Genomic DNA, 25,117 nt, shown 5'->3' on the forward strand with positions numbered 1-25,117 from the left:
GGGTCACAAGTTTTGAATGACATTATGACGTAAAAAGGAGATCTTATTAGGAATGTGATTTCAGAAGTAATATTAAAGTGGAATTACAACGAATTGTTCGCGGAAAACTACAGTGGAGTTGACGATTTCTCAGTTTTTGCTGAAGAAGATTAATATCTGAAAGTCATACATAGAAGTCATGAATTAAGACGAGTTCAGGAGCGAATTGTATGAACAGAATGTATTTTCTTTAGTGTTAAAATGGTAAACCTTCATAAACCTAATAAATTTTCTGATGAGACAATAAAAAGTGTTCTGAACGCTAATTTAAAAGAAAGGAAAAGTACGTCCTTCTAATAAATGACAAAGAATTATAGCTCTAAATAATGCAACCGAATTTCAGATTTATCTATTATTTCAAACACTTTTTATTTACGGATGACGAATAATTGTTTTTATACGTCCAAGTAAATAATATTTCGAGTAGTATCTGTTGTTCATCAATAACGAATAGTAAATTATATCTGTATTCATTATTCTTCGCCCCCGTCTGGTGATAAACGAAGAGCATCGCGCTTGCGCACACTGCTAATTCACAGCCTGTGTGACAGAGAGTGCAGGCACGTGAAGTCAGCATGGTATACGCGGCTGCGCCAGTCGCGTGTACATGCGCTGGAGCGGCTGTCATTAGCATCGGTAATATTCTCCAACGTCCATGAACGTTTGCGAAGCGTATTAGCCCTGTCACTCGAACACCACAGGCGTGTATGGACCACGCGGATGTGTCACGTGGTTGCAGAGCTGTAGTAACAACTGCAAGAACACTAAAAGGAAATCTTTCCGGCTCATTGCAATGTTACAAGGCTGTCGGAGAAAACATCGCCCTCAGTGCTTTTTGAGACGTGATCGGAAAGACTGTCGGTGCTGTAATGCTTGTTGCTTCCAATGTGGTCGTCAAGGTCACACTGAAACTGTACGTTTACGAGGCAGGCACGGCAAGGGCGAGAGCCGCCACTACGGTAACGTGCGGCAGCCACAGCTTTTGCGAGCAACAAGTGTCAACGGTGCAGGCAATGCCACTCCCTCAGGCGTGAGCTGAACCTAACACTCCTGCATCGCAGAATTCTTCCACAGCTATACGCAGGTAGGCAGACACAATTGCTCATTTCTAAGTGGAACAATTAAGATGCAGTTGGATACTGCTGCTTCTGTTTCCTTGATAAGAAAAGAACTTATGACAGAATCGGTTGCCCTCCGCTACAGTAACCTACTTCTCTTTTGTCTGCCAACAATGCAAAGAAATTAGTGCGTAGTTTGCCAGCAAGTTTCCACCGAGTGGTAAAATGTATTCCATTTCATGTACTCATTTCTAAGAACAGTTCTAATATACACTACTGACCATTAAAATTGCTGCACCACGAAGATGACGTCCTACAGACGCAAAATTTAACCGACAGGAAGAAGATGCTTTGACATGCAAATGATTAGCTTTTCAGAACATTCACACAAGGTTGGCGCCGGTGGAAACACCTACAACGTGCTGACATAAGGAAAGTTTTCAATCGATTTCTCGTACACAAACACCAGTTGACTGGCGTTGCCTAGTGAAACGTTAATGTGATGCCTCGTGTAAGGAGGAGAAATGCCTACCATCACGTTTCCGATCTTGATAAAAGTCGGATTGTAGACAATCGCGATTGCGGTTTATCGTATCGCGACATTGTTGCTCGCATTGCTCGAGATCCAATGACTGTTAGCAGAATATGGTATCGGTGGGTTCAGGAGGGTAATACGGAACGCCGTTCTGCGTTCCAACGACCTCGTATCACTAGCAATCAAGATGGCAGGCATCTTATCTGCATGGCTGTAACGGATCATGCAGCCACGTCTCGATCCCTGAGTCAACAGATGGGGACGTTTGCAAAACAACAACCATCTGCACGAACAGTTCGACAAAGTTTGCGGCAGCATGGACTATCAGCTCGGAACCCATGGCTGCAGTTATCCTTGACGCTGCATCACAGACAGGAGCGCCTGAGATGGTGTACTCAACGACGAACATGGGTGCACGAATGGCAAAACGTCATTTTTTAGGATGAATCCAGGTTCTGTTTACAGTATCATGATGATCTTACCCGTGTCTGGCGACATCGCGGTGAACGCACATTGGAAGCGTGTATCCGTCATCGCCATACTGGCGTATCACCCGGCGTGATGGTATGGGATGCCATTGGTTACACGTCTCGGTCACCTCTTGTACGCATTGACGGCACTTTGAACAGTGGACGTTACATTTCAGATGTGTTAAGACCCGTGGCTCTACCCTCCACTCTGTCCCTGCAAAACCCTACATTTCAGCAACGTAATGCACGACCGCATGTTGCAGGTCCTGTACGGGCGTTTTTGGATGCAGAAAATGTTCGACTGCTGCCTGGCCAGCACATTCTCCAGATCTCTCACCAATTGAAAACGTCTGGTCAATGATGGCCGAGCAACTGGCTCGTCACAATGCGCCAGTCACTACTCTTGATGAACTGTGGTATCGTGTTGAAGCTGCATGGGCAGCTGTACCTGTACACGCCATTCAAGCTTAGTTTGACTCAATGCCCAGGCGTATCAAAGCCGTTATTACGGCCAGTGGTGGTTGTTCTGGGTACTGATTTCTCAGGATGTATGCACCCAAATTGCGTGAAAATGTAATCACATGTCAGCTCTAGTATAATATATTTGTCCAATGAATACCCGTTCATTATCTACATTTCTTCTTGGTGTAGCAATTTTAATGGCCAGTAGTGTATTTGTGTTCGATTTATTTGATTTGTAGAACTTGTCCTATCAGAAATATGTGTTACAAGCTGCTGTTCCTGTGCCTCACAGTAATGTTTCTTATTTGGATTATAAACTCAACGAAAATTTGAAATGTTTATAAAAAGGGCGAAGAACTTTCGAGCGCACATGATACTGAATGACTATGCTCAGCCGTTTTTTTTTTTTTTTTTTTCGCGCAAGACCTATCACCCATGTACTATGCTAATAAGCTGTTCAGGAATTGCAAAGATGGCAATACAATGAGGTTATCCAACCCGCTTCAACTAGGCAATGGACATCACCGTTGATAATACTGAGAAAGACTTCAGGTGGCTTACGTTTGTGTGCTAACTTTACAACAGTAAACTCACATACTGTAGTGGATTCTTTTACACTTTCATATCCAGAGGAATTGCTGGACAGACAGTGACAGGGTAAATACTTTTCAAAGATAGTTTTGCAAAAGGCATATGTACAGCCACTCTTGGATGAACTGCCCCTGGAATACTTTGTGATAAACACTCACCTATGTTTGTTCCAGTTTGTAGCACTACTGTTCGGAAATTTTCTACGGTTCCTGGGGCAGTTAGCAGCGACAGTCCCTTCCTGAACTAACTGTCGGAATGATATTGTCGTCATCGGTCAAATTCCTGCAGAATATTTAGCAAATTTAGGCTGTTCACAAAGCTTCTTTCTGCACCTGGTTTAATATTGTAGTACATCACACCTTTGTAAATGTATACAAGCATATTGACAAACAGAAATGACGTATTCTTTTGTTCTAAGGATACTTCAACTAGCCAATGTCGACAACGTCTTAAGAAAAAGATCTAGTGATGCAATGATGTAAGAACAATATATAAATATAATGCCATGATCGTGTGTGTGAATGTGTAAATTATCTTCACAATATTGTTGTCTTTCTTAAAAATAGTGTGTGTGTATGTTGTGTGCACTTGGAGCATAATAATGACCTTTCTTTTTGTGAAATTGGCTGCAGCAAGCAGAGCTCAATAAAATGAAAACAGAGGGGCTGCAGCAGAGCAGAGACAATCAAAATACGATAAAATTGTAACATTAGGATTAAACTAGAAATTCTTGGTCATGCAATTCATTATTGTTGTTTTTAAGATTCATCATTCTGCTATATATTTGTTTAACATTTTTGTCATCAGAAAAAAATCATAGTCATTAATTAATTGGTCACATCTGTTTGGGAAAATAATTTTACAATCGTTATTGAGCTCCATACAAATTATTTCAACATATCTAGTATCCAAATATTCACGACCAGTATGTTATTGAAACATGTAGCTCACTAATCTTTTAAGCAAATCAGAATTGCTAGCATTGCTGAGTTTCTTAAACAGAGTATCCATTAACATGGGGAAAATTTGTAGCAAAATTAACAATAATAAATTGGTGACTGACAGTTCCAGAATACATCGATAAATAAACCTAAAATCTTATCTCTAAATTCCATTCTGTGCATCATATGTTAGATTCTTGTTACCATAGATGTCTTTATGATTGAATATGGCAGACAGGTTCATTGTTATTTTCTATGTGGCCAATGTATTTATTCTTCTTCACATATTTATGACATAGATAGGATAATCTGTTATGAAATTGTTTATATTTATGTTAACATCGCCATTCAGTCGTGTATCTCACTTAAAACCTTGTAAACCATCACATGCCTTCAGATAATTGTGTGGTGAATGTATATTCCATATTTCGTGAGCATAAACTTTATTTCTCCAATTCTTTAAATATTTGGTCTGTAGTTTAATATGACAGAAGAGGGAAGAGTCAACGAGGTACTTGTTTCTTTTGATTAGTTTGAAACATAACAAAAAGAAAATGAGGCATATGAATTCTGCAGAATTGCAGTAATCTGTGATATCTGGCTCAAAGTTTTCTTTCCATTTTCTCCAGCTGCGTCTATGATTTGTGGTTCAAAGAATCTTTTTTTCAGTATTTTTTTTCTCTAGCTCAAGTGAACATTCTGGTTTCTACTTATGTACAGGAACACGGATTATGTTGAGCCTACAACAATTTTGCTGTCCTTAGGAAATGTGGTCATGTCTTCAATACCAGCTTTATTATGATCATCCCACTGAAGAATACCATTGTTCGCACTAGAACTCAAAGTAAAAACTACAGTAATATCTGCTTCCCAAATCACTTTCTTATAATCTTTGTAAAGATAATATTTCCTTAAACCATTTCCAAAACAGCTGTCAAACATAAGCATGAATGAAGTCAGTTACAATACCACTTCCATCAGTTAATTTGTTTTTAAATAACGAATCATCAAACACAGGAATATATGCCAGATAGGTTCATGAATTAGGCTTCAATGAAGTAAAAATATTAGTTTCTTGATGAAAGTGATCATTAAGCAAATATTAGATCAGCCAAATTAAACTTTCGTCAGTTAATTCAAATACAATGATTCTAGGAAATCATTAGAACTAGTATTTTCATTAGCAAGAACATTTCAGCCAGTAAATCCATGTATACATCTAATACTGTCATTGGTATTCATTTACAGTTTAACAACATTTTCAGTAAGATCTCTACTTAAATTTCATGTGTCTTAATGTGAATATTTGGCATTTTCGAATAAAAAATTTTTCTAATCTTTTCAAATTATATTGACCAACACAGATTTCTAATGTCTCTCCATCATAATACCATTTACTATGTTTTGATATAATATTTGGATAAAAACCAACTAGTGCTACTTGCTTTATTGTTTTTTAGAATAAATGACTTGCCACTTGCCACTGAATTCATATTGGTGACTTACTTAGTATTAACAAAAATATTATTAATGAAACGAAAATCGACTGGGAACCAACACTAATAATTCCAGAGAAGGAATCGAAAAATAAACATGGTAAGCTTTTACCTACTTCTATTTGACAGGCAATACTAGGACCAAGTGGTCATGGGAAAACATGTGGAAATTTTTAAAGACATTAAAATTTTTGAGTGAAAAACATGTGGAAGCATTTTGAAGAGTAAAACATGGAAATATTTTGAAGAGAAAAAAAATGTGGAAATATTTTAAAGTGAAAACTAAGTTAAAATATATCTTCAAGTGAAAAACATCATTCTCACATACCACTACCAATGCTACTGTTAATAAGTAAATTTAGTGATTTTACTATCAATAATGCAAGAGGAATATCAAATCTGATTAGAGTATTGAATAATCTTAATTAAACATTTCGATTGATTTTACTGAAATTGTATGTCTAGGGATAAGCTCTCAAGTACATATGAGAACTGTCAACAAGAGGATAAGAATAAAGTGAATGGTGTGTAAATGATTAAGAGAAATGATTGAAAACGTCTCAAAAACATTTACTACCAGGCAAGCACATGCAATTAGATACAAGTGAAACATAATTAATCATTATATTTGCTATTTTATCAAGTTATTCATTTTTCAACACATAATCAATTTCTTACCTATATAAAGGGAGACCAAGTTCAGACAATTCACAAGTTCTAAACTTCATGATTTTCATAGGAGGTATTATTTAAAGGGATGTAGTAAGCTTAGAAAAGCTAGTTTAATTATTTCACATAATTCATCTATCCCTGTTTCGTATAATCTCAATACCTTGAAATTGGTTGACCTCATAGCTATAGCTAAAAGTCATGGTATTGGTCGCTACAGAAAATTAAGGAAATCTAAATTAATTCAGTTATGTCACAGAAACTTCCTTTTCAAAATGAATTATTCCAAATAACTAATTCAAGACCAAAACATGTGATTAATGAAAATAATTTGTAGAAATTTGATAATAATATTTTTGAAACTCCTCCAGTAACAAAGAACAGAGGAAATAGTGAGACTTCATCAAAAATTTCCATTCAGCAGTAAACAATTTTAGCAATTAAAAGAGACCAAATCATCGAAAAAAGAGTTATTTAATATTAAAGAACAAAAGCTCTAAATTTTATTAAAAACTTTGGCTATAAAATTGTCTTTAATAATGGTAATATGAGTAAATTAGATACCATTAATGAAAAACAAATTATTTAAGAAAAGCACTTAATTCTATGGTATAAGGAACTTAAAAGAGAATTAACTTGAGAAAATGGCATAAGTCGAATATATTAGTTGCAAATCCATAAACGGTTTATTGAAATTTTACAGGATCTAAAGTATCAGATAATACTCATACATTTGCTCAAGTTTCATGCAATCAGTGATCCACCATGACCTGATGCATCTATCGATATTATAGCAGTTACCACATTAAATATTGAGATGTTAAAAATTCTTAGAAGTAGTAGTACAGGTAATAAAATAATAAATTTAGATTATGACAGAATGATTAACAGGTGTATCACAAGCATTAATAATAACGATAATCTGTTTTGTACTAGAGCTGTAATAGTATCAGTAACATATAATATAAATATTATCTATGCAGTTAAGTAACTATAGCTGAAATTAAGAGAATTATAGAAAGAGATAAACATAACTTACAAAAAGAATTATCTGACATAATACATAACCAGTTAGAAGAATGTAATGACAAGTGATTTATTCTATACGATATTAAAAATATTGATCAACTATTAGATACCCAAATAAATGTTTTATGTACTGAGTATTTCAATTCAGTTATCTATAGCAGTCTTGAGAACACAATAATTGTTTATTTGTATAAATTCCAAAACTATTTTGATGTAATTAATAGTATTTCAGCATCCTTAGGCTTATTATATTATTGTAATATATGTAATACATCATACAACACCAAGAACAAACACATTTACGAAGTAGAGGGAGAAGTCTGTATATAATGTTAAATGGAACAACATAAAACTGAGGAAAATGAGATATATTGTGAAAACTACAATATTGTTACAATTAAGAATGCTTCAAGAATGACCAAGAATTCTGTGATACAGTTTATAAATCTGAACAATGTAAGAGCATTAGTTTGAAATCTGATAACATAGATTTGGCTCTGAAAAATGTGGAAACTGTACTCCATTACATGCTTCAAACATAGGAAAATTATGTGATGTTTTCTCGTTCCTTCCAAAACGAAATTCTTGCCAACATTTCTCATCCATTTCATCCGACATAATATGACAAAGTTTAGACCAACATCTGGGCATTTCCATTTCGATTAGTGTACTCATCTTATGTGGTAAGGGGCGATCTGTAATAATTACTTGAGAGCAGGTGAATTTCTTAGCTAAGATCGCGTGTGGACAACCTTTATTGTCGAATACCGGTTTCTCCCCTCCCTCCCCAGTTTAACCAACAGGTTTCGTTAAGCGCGGTCACCATTTTCAGATCTCAATATAAGGTCGTTATGTGTCTCCTATACAAGCTGAACTAATACTCTTCCTAAAATATTGCCAGGTATTATAGTGAAGAGATGAACGATGCATCTGCAAGTCTTGCGATGCCCTGACTACAGTAAAGTACACACTATTGTGTGGTACGGGACACAGGCATTTGGCGAATTACTCTGTATACTATGGTTTTAACCTTAATATGTCCATACGTCGTTCATCTCGTCCCACACATACCTGGTAATTTTTATGGAAGAGTTATTATACAGTTGGTGTAGGAGACATGTAATAACCTGAAGGTTCTTTATAAGCGACCTTGGCCAAGTTCACTTTCTCTCAAGCATTGTCCTTTTTGGATAATTGAAATGATAGATTGTTGTTGTTGTTGTGGTCTTCAGTCCTGAGACTGGTTTGATGCAGCTCTCCATGCTACTCTATCCTGTGCAAGCTTTTTCATCTCCCAGTACCTACTGCAACCTACATCCTTCTGAATCTGCTTGGTGTATTCATCTCTTGGTCTCCCTCTACGATTTTTACCCTCCACGCTGCCCTCCAATACTAAATTGGTGATCCCTTGATGCCTCAGAACATGTCCTACCAACCGATCCCTTCTTCTGGTCAAGTTGTGCCACAAACTTCTCTTCTCCCCAATCCTATTCAATACTTCCTCATTAGTTATGTGATCTACCCATCTAATCTTCAGCATTCTTCTGTAGCACCACATTTCGAAAGCTTCTATTCTCTTCTTGTCCAAACTATTTATCGTCCATGTTTCACTTCCATACATGGCTACACTCCATACGAATACTTTCAGAAATGACTTCCTGACACTTAAATCAATACTGGATGTTAACAAATTTCTCTTCTTCAGGAACGCTTTCCTTGCCATTGCCAGCCTACATTTTATATCCTCTCTACTTCGACCATCATCAGTTATTTTGCTCCCCAAATAGCAAAACTCCTTAACTACTTTAAGTGCCTCATTTCCTAATCTAATTCCCTCAGCATCACCCAACTTAATTAGACTACATTCCATTATCAATGATAGATTACTCCAGAAAATTTATAGCTATCGCTGCCAGCAATTCAGCTACTGTTACTAAATGAAATTACAGTGCTGCTAATAACTTTCTATTCTCTCTCCCAGTCCCATAGTACCAAAAAATCTGTTCAAGTGTACTGTTGCAGTCACTTCGCAAACACTGAATATTACACAAAATTTCTGCCAGTCGATCTGACCCTCCCTTGTATAATACGTTATATATAGGTTGTAGCAATTGCGAGAGCAGCTGGTGTAAGCTGGAATTCACTGGCTGAGTATTGCGGTTGCCTCGTCGCAAAGATCAGCAGTGAGATGTTTCAGCAACACCAACTCCGATGGCGGCGTCTCGAAGCGTTAGTGGCAGCTGGATGTCTCAGAAGATCAGCCGCTCGCACTGTTAACGCCCCTTTCTCCCCCAAATGGGTTCTTATTCTTTTCTTGTGCCTTCGTATTCGTTGCTGCAAGTTCGTCATTTGACTTCATCTTCGTTCTTGGACCTTCTTTCTGCAGAATATATCTTCTTTCTTCAGAACGATTCTCCTTTGGCAGATAACTTCACTATTTTCCAGTCCATGGGGTTTTATTCTTGTTCTGCCTTTTTGGGACAACGACGTCGACTTTCTGACCAGATGGGTAAATTATCTTCCTAATATTATTACTTTTTTTAAACAAAAGGAAAAAATTCTTTATTCAAAGTTAATTATAATGATATGTGTCAACCCACTACCTAACTACATTACTGAGTTCTAAGTTTAGATTCATATTACAATTGCTGCAGCTTAATTAGCTAATACTACATGTGTGTTTGTACTTCCATTATTTCACTACTACAAGCATTTCTGATTAACTATTTACTATTAATCTATTCTATCCGTATCTTGGTTGCTAGTTAATTGTGACTTGTTCTCTACAGCTGTTGTTTGTGTTATGTATGTTCAACTATATCTATACCTAAACCGATCTACACTATCTGCAGCGTTACAGGTGTGCCAGCATGTTACAAACCTACTCTGTTGGCCTTGCCCATCGAGCTAACCGCAGTGGGCTTGCCTCTGGCACTGAGCTGGCCTAAGACGTTGAATCGCTGCGGTGCTATCAAAATGAATTTGCTTATCTTATCCTACAACTAAGCTATTTCTTATATCTCTACTGTCATTGTCGGTGCGTTTTACGATCGGTTAGAGATGTATACCCTTCCCCCTAATCCGAGACTTGACGGATTCCAGCTGTGAAGCGACTGGCCAAGTCCACGCCTCGGCGGAACAGCACAGGTGCACGAAGTCTAATTCGGGTATGGTTCATTGTCGATTGTCCCTTCAGAATTCTTTAAGAACTTTACTGGATATTTCATCTGAGCGTTTGTTCAGGATGTGGAAAGTGTCCTCCTGCCTGAGCAGGTAGTGCGTGTCATGGTTAGGAAGTCGTTGCCTAAGTTGATCTGCAACGTCGTCCAAGAGGGGCCACTCATACACCTTATGGTTTGGAGTGCCCTGCACAGCGTCACAGTCACACGTTTGTGTAGCCCGCTTCCCAAACCGGCATAGGTATGTCGGCTACGGTCCGTGTCCAGTAAAAAAGTGCAGCAGTTCTCTGGTTGGTTTAAGGTAGGTGAGCTTTAAGCACTCCTTTATGTGTGACAGCAACACATATGTTCTCGCCCTGTTTCATCACTGTCCCAATGTTTTTGCCATAATTCTTCCTCCCTTAGTTTGATACCAGACTTACCCCCGACATAAACACCCATTATTTCCACTACTTTGCCCCTCCTTTCTTTCTTCACCCAGTACCAGGCGGCCTGTTCTCTGATTATTATGTCAAGCGGACAGAGCCCCATTAATACTAGCAATGCCCCCCCCCCCCCCCGGGAGTTGTTGTTATTACTTTTATTAAATGTGTCAGCTTATCATTATTCTTCTGACGATTGTAGATTGGTTTAGGTTTGTATTAAGACAGTTTTCATATTAATACTAGCAATGACCCCCAGGAGTTGTTGTTATTACTTTTATTAAATGTGTCAGCTTATCATTATTCTTCTGACGATTGTAGATTGGTTTAGGTTTGTATTAAGACAGTTTTCATATTATACTCCGCGATTAAAAATTTTTCATCAAAGTCGTGTAACACTCTTGCTGTTGTTTAGTACTTTGCTGTGATAAACCGAGACGTACAGTGACTGAAGCGCTACGACTTGAAATAATCTCCATATCTCACATTAGTTTTTACAATAATTAATGTTCTCATCTTTATAACTTTCGGATAATTTACAACTTTCAGATAACTAAGTTTGAACTTTCAGTAGGAGATAACTATGAGATGTTGTACATCACAGTAAATTAAAATAGTCCACCATAATACCAGGTGGCTGTGAATTAATAACATCAGAGAAACTTTTATAGCAATTTTTCAATATCAAATGTTGACTTTAGTTTTGATTCTGATTTACCAACGTTGCAAGAATTCCTAACTGTTCAGTAGACAAATTTGAAATACCTCAGATAAACTATCACGAATAATACTTCACCTATTAAAATGTTACGTTACTTAACAATTATGTAGAAGCTTACGTCGCTGAAGTTACACCGATACAAGATTATTACAACACTAATCAGATTCTTTTCTTTCCGTTCTTAATTGAAATAGTGATCGGCGGAGTTTTGATACAGCAAAACGCATCTACACGCGAGGAATGACTGTCTGGCCCGGAAAAACTCCATACAGGACCTCAAAACCTGCCAGCTGCGCCAGAACATCTACATCTACATCTGCATCCATATTTCGGAAGCCACCTGTCGGTGTGTGGCGGAGGGTACCCTGAGTACCTCTATCAGTTCTCCCTTCTATTCCAGTCTCGTATTGTTCGTGGAAAGAAGGATTGTCGGCATGCTTCTGTGTGTGCTCTAATCTTTTTGATTTTATCCTCATGGTCTCTTCGCGAGATATACGTAGGAGGGAGCAATAAACTGCTTGACTCTTCGGTGAAGGTATGTTCTCGAAACTTTAACAAAAGCCCGTACCGAGCTACTGAGCGTCTCTCCTGCAGAGTCTTCCACTGGAGTTTCTCTATCATCTCCGTAACGCTTTCGCGATTACTAAATGATCCTGTAACGAAGCGCGCTGCTCTCCGTTGGATCTTCTCTATCTCTTCTATCAATCCTATATGGTACGGATCCCACACTGTTGAGCAGTATTCAAGCAGTGGGCGAACAAGCGTACTGTAACCTACTTCCTTTGTTTTCGGATTGCATTTCCTTAGGATTCTTCCAATGAATCTCAGTCTGGCATCTGCTTTACGGACGATCAACTTTATATGATCATTCCATTTTAAATCACTCCTAATGCGTACTCCCAGATAATTTATGGAATTAACTGCTTCCAGCTGCTGACCTGCTATTTTGTAGCTAAATGATAAGGAAACTATATTTCTATGTATTCGCAGCACGTTACACTTGTCTACAGTGAGATTCAATTGCCATTCCCTGCACCATGCGTCAATTCGCTGCAGATCCTCCTGCATATCAGCACAATTTTCCATTGTTAAAACCTCTCGATACACCACAGAATCATCTGCAAAAAGCCTCAGTGAACTTCCGATGTCATCCACAAGGTCATTTATGTATATTGTGAATAGCAACGGTCCTATGACACTCCCCTGCGGCATACCTGAAATTACTCTTACTTCGGAAGACTTCTCTCCATTGAGAATGACATGCTGCGTTCTGTTATCTAGGAACTCTTCAATCCAATCACACAATTGGTCTGATAGTCCATATGCTCTTACATTGTTCGTTAAACGAGTGTGGGGAACTGTATAGAACGCCTTGCGGAAGTCAAGAAACACGGCATCTACCTGTGAACCCGTGTCTATGGCTCTCTCAGTTTCGTGGACGAATAGCGCGAGCTAGGTTTAACACGACCGTCTTTTTCGCAACCCATGCTGATTCCTACAGAGTAGATTTCTAGTCTCCAGAAAAGTCATTATACTCGAACATAATACGTGTTCCCAAATTCTACAACTGATCGACGTTAGATATATAGGTCTATAGTTCTGCACATCTGTTTGACGTCCCTTCTTGAAAACGGGGATGACCTGGGCCCTTTTCCAATCCTTTGGAACGCTACGCTCTTCTAGAGACCTACGGTACACCGCTGCAAGAAGGGGGGCAAGTTCCTTCGCGTACTCTGTGTAAAATCGAACTGGTATCCCTTCAGGTCCAGCGGCCTTTCCTCTTTTGAGCGATTTTAATTGTTTCTCTATCCCTCTGTTATCTATTTCGATATCTACTATTTTGTCATCTGTGCGACAATCTAGAGAAGGAACTACAGTGCAGTATTCCTCTTTGAAACAGCTTTGGAAAAAGACATTTAGTATTTCGGTCTTTAGTCTGTCATCCTCTGTTTCAGTACCATTTTGGTCACAGAGTGTCTGGGCATTTTGTTTTCATCCACCTACCGCTTTGACATAAGACCAACATTTCTTGGGATTATCTGCCAAGTCAGCACATAGAGCTTTACTTTCGAATTCATTGAAAGCCTCTCGCATAGCCCTCCTCACACTACATTCCGCTTCGCGTAATTTTTGTTTGCGAATGCTAAGGCTCCACGTTGAACATGAAACAAATAGAAAAGACACAAATTTTTTCCAGTATTTTGCAAAGAGAGGTTGTACATCTTCCGTTTGTTCTTGTTCTCTTATGCCGGCAACGGTCTGGAGAAACGACAGTTGTTTGCAGTATACTCAGAGATCCAACAAACGGCGGCATAACTTCTCGAATTGAATCTTTATACATCAGTCAAAACTGTTTAGTAAACGTGGGCTCTAAGACGCCTCTTGGAAACTGTGAAAGAAATCTCTTCATCTTCGATACTGTGAAACAAATATCTTCTACTACTATCTCTTTCATTTCAATATTTTGTGACGAGGCAGTATGAGAGAAAGTATCCAGTAACCATCTACACTAAAATGCACACCTTAAAAGGTAAGAGCACTTGTTTATCTTCGAGACTGTGAAACACATGTCTCCCATTGAGCAAGTGGTATTACGTCTTAAGGTATGCATTTTAGAGCTCATGTTGACTGGATTTATTTTCCTACTTTCGTCCATACTACCTCCTCCCAAAATATGGAAAGCAAACAGCTCACAGTAAATGAGGTTTGTTTCGCATTATCGAAGATAAAGAAATGCTCATAGCTCTTAAGATACGCGCTTTAGAGTCTACTTTTGCTAGACATTTTGTCTTCTTGCTATATGAGGAGTCCATTACGGAAGTTCTGATGTCGAGTTTCGAAACACTTCTTTATATATTTATTCTTCCGTGTGTGGATGCACCCAATCCTTACTTTACAAAGTCTCTGCAGTGTAGTATACCAAGCAAAAGAACTCCATGAGATACTTACGCTTCTTCAGTAACGTCAGACCTACAACAAAGTGCATTCACCTTGTTTCACAATCGGTCTACTATTTTTCCAGTATACCGGCATCATAATTTTCTTTTAAGTATTTCCCCTTATAAATAATGCGGGAAATATTCACCTCTAAAAACAAGTAACTGATCTGAGGACTTTGTTTCTATTAGCACAAAAAGAAAATCAGCGCCTCAGTCGCTATTTCTGTAGTTCTGAAATTTGAGTCCAAGAGAAAAGTGAATTTCTTTCATTTCTTTGCCTATTTAAACAGTACTGGAATCATGCAGCTGTCAGAATGACACAAACCTTAATATAATGTAGTACCTAATATACCTGAGAAATCTCGTCTACTTGAATGTATCATTTTACCCTAAGCAAAAGGAAAAATTGTTATAGAATGTCCTGTGGTTTGCATTGTTATGTAACTTGATATGCTACAGGTACCTGGCGACTGGCTGCGTTTATGGTATTCCACTATGGATACCGTCGCGAACACACAACAGTCACAGAAATTATTAGAAACATCTGTATTCCGTCATGGAGAAACTGCAAGCATGTAAAACAGCCGAGAACAAAAATGGTTTCAAAACAGCAAATACCTTCGAGAAAATACCAACTATCTCATCAGTACTCCAATGAGGAGAATAAACGCGCACGAGTGACAAAACCCGATCGCTCAGGTTCCTTGTTCCTTGCACTACAACTTTGGAAACTTCTTTTCCATCTTTTTGGTCACTGGTGCGCTGCAAACTATAAGATATTTTCTTGGGTGACAGAGCTTCCGGAAAAAGTTGTGACTCTGTCATTTTTAAGAGAGTTTGTTTTATAACAGGCTCATGAAAAATCCTGTGGACATGCCTAAAGTCGTAGTACTGTCAAAAAACCATTCAGCCATTTTCCTTAACGTTTTGATAGAAGATCAGGCTTCTGGTATGACCGAAAATGTAATTCATCACTACAGTGAAAATAATCTCTGTTATGAGAATTGCAGGGTGTGATTATCCACGCCAAGGTATTACGTGGGATATTCCTTCGGTTTCAAGACCTTCGCTGCGCAGTGCCGATGGTACTGTTACCGACGACTGTGCCGCTAAAGCGGAGTTATTGAACGCAGTTTTCCGAAATTCCTTCACCAGGGAAGACGAATGCAATATTCCAGAATTTGAAACACGAACAGCTGCTAGCATGAGTTTCTTAGAAGTAGATACCTTAGGGGTTGCGAAACAACTCAAATCGCTTGATACGGGCAAGTCTTCAGGTCCAGATTGTATACCGATTAGGTTCCTTTCAGATTACGCTGATACAATAGCTCCCTACTTAGCAATCATATACAACCGCTCGCTCACCGATAGTTCTGCACCTACAGACTGGAAAATTGCGCAGGTCGCACCAGTGTTTAAGAAGGGTAGTAGGAGTAATCCATCGAACTACAGACCTATATCATTGACGTCGGTTTGCAGTAGGGTTTTGGAGCATATATTGTATTCAAACATTATGAATCACCTCGAAGGGAACGATCTATTGATACGGAATCAGCATGGTTTTAGAAAACATCGTTCTTGTGCAACGCAGCTGGCTCTTTATTCGCACGATGTAATGGCCGCTATCGACAGGGGATCTCAAGTTGATTCCGTATTTCTAGATTTCCGGAAAGCTTTTGACACCGTTCCTCACAAGCGACTTCTAATCAAGCTGAGGGCCAATGGGGTATCGTCTCAGTTGTGCCACTGGATTCGTGATTTCCTGTCATAAAGGTTGCAGTTCGTAGTAATAGACGGCAAATCATCAGTAAAATTGAAGTGATATCAGGTGTTCCCCAGGGAAGCGTCCTGGGACCTCTGCTGTTCCTGATGTATATAAATGACCTGGGTGACAATCTGAGCAGTTTTCTTAGGTTGTTCGCAGATGATGCTGTAATTTACCGTCTAGTAAGGTCATCCGAAGACCAGTATCAGTTGCAGAGCGATTAAGAAAAGATTGCTGTATGGGGTGGCAGATGGCAGTTGACGCTAAATAACGAAAAGTGTGAGGTGATTCACATGCGTTCCAAAAGAAATCCGTTGGAATTCGATTGCTCGATAAATAGCACAATTTTCAAGGCTGTCAATTTAACTAAGTACCTGGGTGTTAAAATTACGAACTTCAGTTGGAAAGACCACATAGATAATATTGTGGGGAAGGCGAGCCAAAGGTTGCGTTTCATTGGCAGGACACTTAGAAGATGCAACAAGTCCACTAAAGAGACAGCTTACACTACACTCGTTCGTCCTTTGTTAGAATATTGCTGTGCGGTGTGGGATCCTTACCAGGTGGGATTGACGGAGGACATCGAAAGAGTGCAAAAAAGGGCAGCTCGTTTTGTATGATCACGTAATAGGGGAGAGAGTGTGGTAGATATGATACGCGAGTTGGGATGGAAGTCATTAAAGCAAAGACATTTTTCGCCGCGGCGAGATCTATTTACGAAATTTCAGTCACCAAGTTTCTCTTCCGAATGCGAAAATATTTTGTTGAGCGCAACCTACATAGGTAGGAATGATCGTCAAAATAAAATAAGAGAAATCAGAGCTCGAACAGAAAGGTTTTGGTGTTCCTTTTTCCCGCGCGCTGTTCGGGAGCGGAATGGTAGAGAGATAGTATGATTGTGGTTCGATGAACCCTCTGCCAAGCACTTAAATGTGAATTGCAGAGTAATCATGTAGATGTAGATGTAGATCCGCTAAATCTGAACATAGATTTTGCACGAGATACAGTCAAAGGTAGTTTTGCACTGCATAATTTTGTACCTGGAAAATGTGGATTAAACTACTGGTTTCAGAAAATGAAGGATTTAGGGACTCACGCAGAGGACAATGGTCGGTACGTGGAATGAGAGACTTATTTGCAGAGTATTTTGTTAAACACGATCACCTTAGGCGGCAAAATTCATATGTACAGTAAAATGAAGTAAAATAAAACAAAATGTTTTTGTAACACCTATCCCGAGTGATAATTTGCAGAACTTTTTCCAGGAAATTTTTTTCATTTTGCAGTTTGAATAGTGTTGTGATGAAGTGCCCCAAATTGCTGGTCTCATCTGTGCGCTTCGGTGATAAAACATTTGAAGTTAAAACGATCCATAGCGCAAACGTGGAATTCGAGGAAAGCTACGTACGGGTAAGCAACACTTGATGTTAGCAGCGCTGCTGACGTACTGGTCAGGTTCGCAGACCTGCCGGCAGAACGTCGCAGCTGTAGCTCCACAGCCAGCACTGCCACACTCAGGTAGATGCTAGGTGTGGTGGTCTCCATTGTGTCCCGTGTGTTCTGTCTGGGTTCTCCGCAAGCAGAGGCGCCGTGGCACCCCTCTGTCGTAAGGCACTTGTAGTGGTCGAGATACTTACGTAACTGCAGGTACCTGCACTGGGCCCGTCCACAAGGCTTAGCTAGCACACACCAAGGTGTCTTCACTGTTGTGCAGACGTAACTCTCACCACGAGAGACTGATGTGGAAATTCTGGCCAGACGTACTGGCGGTTAAAGCGTGCACCATAATATAAAAAAACTAGATTACATTATTTCTAAACGTAAGCATAATGTGCACAATGTTTTTGTCTTAGGATGCAATAAAATATTTTGCTGGAAAAAAAAGTTAGTACAGCCTTTTAGAGCTGTATAATTCACGCAAGATTGTTGCAACAGACCATATGGAGTACATGAAATTATTCCATTTACAGATTAATCGCACTAGGGATTCAGAGATAGCATGTATCGACCCACGCCGAAACACTTGTATTAGTACGTCGTGTGGTCTCCACAGGCGAAATGTGCTGACTCTGGCAGCCGGCCGTTGTGGAGGAGCGGTTCTAGGCGCTCCAGTCTGGAACCGCGCGACCGCTACGGTCGCAAGTTCGAATCCTGTCTCGGCAATGGATGTGTGTGATGTCCCTAGATTAGTTATGTTTAAATAGTTCTGAGTTGTAGGAGACTGATGACCTCAGATGTTAAGTTCCATGGTGCTCAGAGCCATTTGAACCATTTGAGTCTGGCATCCGAGGGATTGTACAGGTAGCGAGTATTGTCTTGGGATACATTATTGCACGCCTGCTCCACCTGTTCACATAGTTCTGTAAGGGTTGTTGCATGACCATTCACACGAGTCACTTCTCGTCGCACACGTGCTCGATTATAGACAAGTCCAGAGATCATGCTGGCGAGGGAAGTTGCTGCACGTTCCGCAGAGCACACTGAGTTTCACTTCTCGCAGAGCACATTGGAACAACACATCACATTTCTGCTGCAAGAACGGCAAAAGAACGGGTCTAACAACATTCTGCACGTACCAAGTTGTGGTCAGCGCCCCAGAAACACCAAAGGTGAACGAGAGTTTTAGCTTATCGCACCCCAGATAATAAGGCCTGGTGGGAGGCCAATGAGTCTCGGACGAATGCTCTTTGTGAGACGGTGCTCAGCAGGTCTACGTCGTATATGCAAAAGACCATCACTTTCATTGCTGAAGACTACGGCGCGCCATTCCATCGTCCAAATGATCGTCTCGTGGCACCAGTAGGGTCATGCATGTGATGCTGTGGAGTGAGTGGAAGACGTGTTAGAAGTGTGTGTGCCCGTAGTCAGAATGCTAATAATCGGTTCGTAAAAGTTAATGTTGATACATTTTGGCACACAAGCCTTCTTTTCTGTGATGCGGTAGCTGTACAATCTGCCACTGCTGCTCTAAGAACTCGGATTAAATTGTAATGTAATGAACCATCTAGAACAGAGTGGCATGGTAGAGAAGAGACGATAGCGACAAACGGTAGGAAGCAAGTTGAAATAATACTGGGTGTCGAGGCAGGAGAGGTTTTTACGCTCGAAATGGTTAGCAGCTCTATCCCCAGGACTAGAGTTTGTGAGTTTGTGTGATTTGATTTCTGGTTGGGACAGCACCACATAGTGCAAGTTTTGCGACTTCGATTGTTTCGTGATTCGAGCTCATGTGCTACATACAAGTCTTCATAGAGCAGTATATTTTATGTAATGTGGAATTAAACAGTATGCCAATCATGAGTGAATTTTGAGTGGATTTGTCAATTTGGTTGCCTAATAAAGTTGCTGTGATAACAAATGCCTCTGCGAGAGAGTTAATCAATAAACTACTGGGTTTCAAAAGTACACTCCTGGATATGGAAAAAAGAACACATTGACACCGGTGTGTCAGACCCACCGTACTTGCTCCGGACACTGCGAGAGGGCTGTACAAGCAATGATCACACGCACGGCACAGCGGACACACCAGGAACCGCGGTGTTGACCGTCGAATGGCGCTAGCTGCGCAGCATTTGTGCACCGCCGCCGTCAGTGTCAGCCAGTTTGCCGTGGCATACGGAGCTCCATCGCAGTCTTTAACACTGGTAGCATGCCGCGACAGCGTGGACGTGAACCGTATGTGCAGTTGACGGACTTTGAGCGAGGGCGTATAGTGGGCATGCGGGAGGCCGGGTGGACGTACCGCCGAATTGCTCAACACGCGGGGCGTGAGGTCTCCACAGTACATCGATGTTGTCGCCAGTGGTCGGCGGAAGGTGCACGTGCCCGTCGACATGGGACCGGACCGCAGCGACGCACGGATGCACGCCAAGACCGTAGGATCCTACGCAGTGCCGTAGGGGACCGCACCGCCACTTCCCAGCAAATTAGGGACACTGTTGCTCCTGGGGTATCGGCGAGCACCATTCGCAACCGTCTCCATGAAGCTGGGCTACGGTCCCGCACACCGTTAGGCCGTCTTCCGCTCACGCCCCAACATCGTGCAGTCCGCCTCCAGTGGTGTCGCGACAGGCGTGAACGGAGGGACGAATGGAGACGTGTCGTCTTCAGCGATGAGAGTCGCTTCTGCCTTGGTGCCAATGATGGTCGTATGCCTGTCTGGCGCCGTGCAGGTGAGCGCCACAATCAGGACTGCATACGATCGAGGCACACAGGGCCAACACCCGGCATCATGGTGTGGGGAGCGATCTCCTACACTGGCCGTACACCACTGGTGATCGTCGAGGGGACACTGAATAGTGCACGGTACATCCAAACCGTTATCGAACCCATCGTTCTACCATTCCTAGACCGGCAAGGGAACTTGCTGTTCCAACAGGACAATGCACTTCCGCATGTATCCCGTGCCACCCAACGTGCTCTAGAAGGTGTAAGTCAACTACCCTGGCCAGCAAGATCTCCGGATCTGTCCCCCATTGAGCATGTTTGGGACTGGATGAAGCGTCGTCTCACGCGGTCTGCACGTCCAGCACGAACGCTGGTCCAACTGAGGCGCCAGGTGGAAATGGCATGGCAAGCCGTTCCACAGGACTACATCCAGCATCTCTACGATCGTCTCCATGGGAGAATAGCAGCCTGGATTGCTGCGAAATGTGGATATACACTGTACTAGCGCCGACATTGTGCATGCTCTGTTGCCTGTGTCTATGTGCCTGTGGTTATGTCAGTGTGATCATGTGATGTATCTGACCCCAGGAATGTGTCAATAAAGTTTCCCCTTCCTGGGACAATGAATTCACGGTGTTCTTATTTCAATTTCCAGGAGTGTATGATGTCGCTTCGGTAATGGCGGGCAGAGAAAGAGAACTACAACAATTGGTGAAGCACGTCTGTCCTTATACGCTGTTTATTTATTGTTACGCACAGCAATTGAATTTCGTACTGTTACATGCAAATCATCAAAACGAACTGTATTGCTAACTGAGAAAGGATTTAAACTGCCACATGCAAGCAACACTAGCTGGAACTTTCATTCCAGGGCAGTTTCAACAATATCTAGTCATTTCTCAGAGATATATAGTGTTTTTAATTATACAATTGATGAAACAGACTCTCAGTGGGGCCCAGAATTTTTGGGCTGTGCTGTGAGAATGAAACGATGGATGGATGATTCTACGTTTGTCTACTTGCTTTGTTTCTACCGAGGGTGCTTTGTTTATGTTTTTCATGGTGTTCTTATTTCAATTTCCAGGAGTGTATTTCTTGTGTTTCCTAGCTTATTTGTACTGTAGTTAACAAGTCTGCAAATATTTTATGAACTTGTAATTCTTTTAAAACAGAAAGTGTTTTGCGGCAGTGTGCAATCAGTCTGTGAACTGCAAGTGATGGGTTACATTGTACGCAAGTAAATGTGATCGTGCATTTACTACCCCTCCCAAGATACTTTCTCAGTACACAGTGTGGCAGCTGGCACCCTTCTGTAGCAACAGCCACCTCTCGCCTCTAATTGGGGCAACCGTGTCACGGCCTCCAGCCGTGAACTGCGACTGTCCAGCTCTGTGTACTTGACGTGCACCTGCATCGCCTTCGTACCTTGAACTTCTACGATGCAACTAAGAGTTTTAACCATATCTGCCATTGTTTTCTACTCGCTTAACATTCTTTGCAGTTGAATGCCGTATTGGTTCGTCACCTTGCGACACTGTTCTGCCTGATCCCCTTTTTAACCTAGGTTTGATGGCACAACTGAACAAAATTGTGGCGTAAGTCACCATAGACTTTGTGGAAACTGAGTGCGCGTACTGTTACTGCAGTCTATGATGCGATTTCCAGGCACGTTTCTAAGACTTCAGTGTAGGTTTCACCTGCTGTATGAGATGCGACAAGGCACACCGAAAAGAGCGAAGTATCCGACACACTCTCCCTGCGCAGACCCATTCCTTGTTTTTAATTTCAGAAAAATAGCATTAAAACTTTTTTAAACCAATAAGCGGAATGTATATTTAGAAGTACTATGTCATGGACAAGATCAGTGCCAGTCTGACACTATCACCACTCCTTCGTATGAACTGCAATGTCAGGTACACAAAGTTGCTGTGGATCAGGGGCGGCCAAAGTTTTCGGCAGGAGGGCCAAATGTTTCAGAGGGCATTTTCCCGTGGGCCGGATTAACAATTTTTGTTCTGTGAACCAGAAGCAAATAATATTAATTACTTTTTAAAGAAAATGAAACAAATTTGAGGAAAGAAAATGTATTATACAGTTTAATGAAATACAATGTTAGTGGGATGTCTGGCTTTGCTGGACTGAACTAAGTGAGCCAATGTTGATGTCAACTGAGGTTGCTTTTACACGCAGACTTTTCCAGATGAACATCAGTGATTCGTGTTCTCATTTGTGAATTTATGTAATTCGTCCGACGAAAAAGTTGTTTAAACTGCCGTGTTTCCAGATAATGATATAATTTTTAAAACATTATTGTAAAAAGTTGGCTATTTCTTCTTGTCCAAATGTGTTCTGTAGAACTCTTTCAAAGCAACCTGATTAAATTTGCCTTTTTACTGTGTATCATATTACACTTGTTAGCATTCCGTTTGTAAATGTCCCGGTAGCGAACTCATATCTACAGACAATTGTGTAACAAATAAAGACAGAAGCAGACGATGTTTCTTAAAATCTTGAAATCGGTTTTAGAATTCGTATTTCAAGTCAGATATCAAAGGAACGTATTTAATCGCTGCCATCTGTATGAAGTCCGCTTGCTTTGATCGTGTAGGGAAATGTGTCAAGTTTTTGTTCGCAACGTTCTCAAAGCCCAAGTTTCATTTGGAGTGCGGAAATAAGATTATTCATGACATTAATTAGCTAGTCTTTTCCCTTGGAGTCGAGTATTAACATGTTTTAGGTTGTTCATTATATCAGCCAAGAACGTAAAGTCGGAAAACCATTCTTTATCTTCTAACTCCTGGACTCTCTTTGACTTGCTTTCAAAGAGTGATTATATTTATTGCTTCAAATCAAAACACCACACTTTTCAACATTTTCGCGAGGGTTAGCATTCTTACTTCTGTATAGTACGAAATGTTATCATGCACTGGATCCAAAGACTTCAGAAATTCTTGGTATTGACGGTGATTCAATTCTTTAGACTTAATAAAGGTCACTGTTTCGACAACTACCTTCATGACATGGTCCGTTTCGTGGGACTTGGCACATGAATTGTATTAACAGATAGTGTAATGAAAGTTTAGCAAAGACGTATTGCAACTTCGCGGGTCTCGTTTGCAATCAATTGAACTAAACCTTCGTATTTCCCAGACACTGCTGAAGCACTATGCGCTGTTAGCCCCGATAGGTTTTTAAGTTTTAATGAAAAGCGACTCAATGTTGATATAACTGCTTCCAACAAATCGCGTGGCTTCGTGGTACTCTTAACTGGATAAAATGTCGCTAACACTTCTGTTTATTAAAATGGGCAACTACACCTGTGATGTGAGTCCCCACTTGAGCGATACCCGCCATATGTGTGCACTCATCCAAAGCTGGAGAATAAAATATAAACTCAGATGCACGCTTTTCAAAATTATCATCCATTTGTCTTCCAATGTCGTCCACACGTCTAGTAATAATTTGACGAGACAGGCTTATTTTTGAGAAAACCTTTACCTTTCTGGCCACACAATTTCAACGATGGTCTCTTAGCATTCCTTAACCAATTCGTCATGCGAATACGGCTTTGCCTTTTTTGCCAGTATCATAGCTAGTGCATAACTCGCTTTCACATAGCGTGTTGACTCTAAATTCACCCTTGTAAATATCTGGTGCTGAGCAGAAAGTTTCTTTTTTAAGTCGTTTACCTGGTATGGTCGAAATTGTCTCTTGTACACATCAAACAATACTGCATGTTTAGTCCTGTAATGCCGTTTGTTGCTATATTTTTTTGGAACCAAGACAGATTCATTGCATATGGATCTTGTTTTATATTCCACAAAATATAGTTTACAGTCCATTTGTCTTTATAAGTTCTCAACTCCTCTCTAAATTTCATCTTCTTAGGTCGTTTTTGTTTACTAGTTGACGCCATACCAAGTTTGCATCTTGAACAGATACAGACATTTTTTACCATAACTCTGAAACTGACAAAGAGATCACACGGTAATCGGAGTTTTGCAATTTTTTTATGTATGTGTTACAATAGTGCAGAATCAAATATCATTTCCCTAAAGTACGGTAATTCTATGTAACTCTTAAAAATTTTCTACAAAAGTTGACTGTTTTGATGGGCTGTGTACGTCTGTGGTTGGATGCACAGCTGTCACATGGATGGCCTTCGATTCGCAGTTGTGGTAAATTTTTAAACAAAGGTTCAAGTTCGATGGGCATTTCCGTGAAGCGTGGGTGACATGAAAACAGACGAAAAATTAATTTGAAATATTTTCATTTTTTTTGAACAACTTCAGATATAAAGGATCGATGATTAGGGATTTATAACTGCAATGAAAACTGGATTTTTTATGTAATTAGAAATAATAATATGTGCAAGATGACAGTTAAACGTGTGTGAATTAAACGGAAAAAATTAAAAGTAATGACCGTAACTAGACTAGAACCAGCAAATCAAGCAGTTGCCAGTCTCGCAGTCTCGAGCTACTTTTTTTTCTTTTTTTGTTTTCATTCATTTCATGCTTCACGGAAATGTTCGTAGGATATGGCACTTTGTTTCAAAATGTATATGTTTCAAAATACAACACTCTTCGGAATCCGACCATTTCCCTCCGCATGGAAGAGCTACACTGCTCATT

This window comes from Schistocerca piceifrons, chromosome 2 (assembly GCF_021461385.2).
Source record: "Schistocerca piceifrons isolate TAMUIC-IGC-003096 chromosome 2, iqSchPice1.1, whole genome shotgun sequence".
NCBI lineage: Eukaryota > Metazoa > Arthropoda > Insecta > Orthoptera > Acrididae > Schistocerca > Schistocerca piceifrons.